General features: G+C 50.4%; 1 protein-coding gene across 3 annotated transcripts in view; it reads left to right on the top strand.

The window, feature by feature from the left end:
* Positions 1–990: 990 nt before the first annotated feature.
* Positions 991–1,735, top strand: part of prdm16 (PR domain containing 16) — a 91,729-nt gene continuing 90,984 nt past the window's right edge. For all 3 annotated transcript variants that reach the window (XM_030362576.1, XM_030362578.1, XM_030362579.1), the window contains exon 1: positions 991–1,034. The gene's annotated coding sequence lies outside the window, so the exon portion shown is untranslated. The remainder of the gene's footprint in view (positions 1,035–1,735) is intronic.

Here is a 1,735-nt window from a genome sequence, read left to right on the forward strand (position 1 = left end):
GAGAGGCAGAGATAGAGAGACATAGAGTGGCAGAGAGATAGAGGGGGAAAAGCAAGGGAAGAAATAGAGGGGGGAGAGAGACTAAGTTAACCCCCCCCCCCCCCCCACACACACACATCCTCCATTTCCCATGCCAGACACTAGGAGCATTCTACCACCCATCTGCCCACTGAAAATATTGCTTGAAGGCTTAATTACCCACAAACACACGCAGTCATTCGGGCACACACACACTTGTGCACACACATTCACGCACATTCTCTGAGAAAGGTCCTACAACGCTGAAGTGGAGCATTAGCGTCATATTTGTGGGCCGTTTATTCATCTGGGTCCTTTTAGTGTGAATGTGTGTGTATTTGTGCTTGTTTGTGTGTTAAAACGTGTTTCTGTCTTTGTCTCTGTATATAGAACTAGTTTGTGCTTGAGCTCAGTATGCATCTTATTGTGTGTGTGTATCTTTTTGTTTGTGTGTGTGTGTGTGTGTGTGTATGCGTGTGTGTGTTGTCTTTGTGTATTTATGTGTGTAATGAATTCCACAACCCCCTAACCCATCAGTGTTTGGCCCCAGTCACATTTTTGGCCCATAGGCCCTTAGGCCTGTGTGTGTGTGTATGTGTGTGTCTGCGTGCATGAGTGCGTGTGTGTGTGTGTGTGTGTCTTCATGCATGCATGTGCGTTTGTGTGTGTGTGTGTATGTGTGCGTGTGTGATGAACTGTACCATCAGCTCTGATGCTGGCTGCCTACACCTGAGGCCGTGTCAGCTCTCTGACATTTCCACAGGGCCAATCCATACTCTCTCAATCGACTATTGTTCCTTTGTTTGCTATGTTTCGCCCTCTTTTCCTCCCTGTTCATTATAATTCATCGGTTCCCAGCCACCGCAGAGCTCGCCACGCGCGCACGCTAGAGAAAACATGATCTCATCCTCACAGCGGCTGTTAAAATATTCACCGTGTTGTGTTTGTCTTCTGTGTGTTTCCTCCAGATGATGAACGACCACGGATCGGCCTCTCCAGAAAGCTGCATCAAAAAGGTAAAGGCTCGTTTTGATGCGCAGCGCGTCATGTTTCCATGTTCCCATGTTTCATTCCCTGTGTCCGGGGGCCCGCCACAGTCCGAACACACTGGACACCCCACACCCGGACACACAAGGAGCTCTTCCTTAATGTCCTAAGTGGGCTCGGCTTGTCTTCAATAGCCTGGTTTTGTGCCTCGTTGCACGCACGCACGCACGCAAGCACACACACACACACACACACACACACAAACACACGCTCTTACCTGTGTCTTTCTTACTGTCCGTGTCCGCTCTGAAAAATTGTCCCCGTAGACGTCTGTTCAAAGCAAGAAGCATTATAGTTGCTACCAAGGGGAGAGAGAACCCTTTTACTCACCCAAAATGAACATCAATGCACACACACACACACACACACACACACACACACACACACACACACACACACACACACACACACACACACACACACACACACACACACACACACACACACACACAGGCACCAGGCACATCCAGTCCCACACATGAATGACCGATACGTCCCATTGACCGCTCACTGACCACTTTATGAGGTGATACATTTACTGGGAGGGCGGGGGCTGTTTGCCTTCCCAGCCGGTGTCTGCAGGTCAGCGGGGGCCAGCCAGGGAGTTGGTGTCCGGCTAATGGCCCATGAAGGACCACTGGCCCGTCGGCCCGCTGGCTCACTCCGCTGG

Source organism: Gadus morhua, chromosome 1, assembly GCF_902167405.1.
Source record: "Gadus morhua chromosome 1, gadMor3.0, whole genome shotgun sequence".
In the NCBI taxonomy this organism is placed as follows: Eukaryota; Metazoa; Chordata; class Actinopteri; order Gadiformes; family Gadidae; genus Gadus; species Gadus morhua.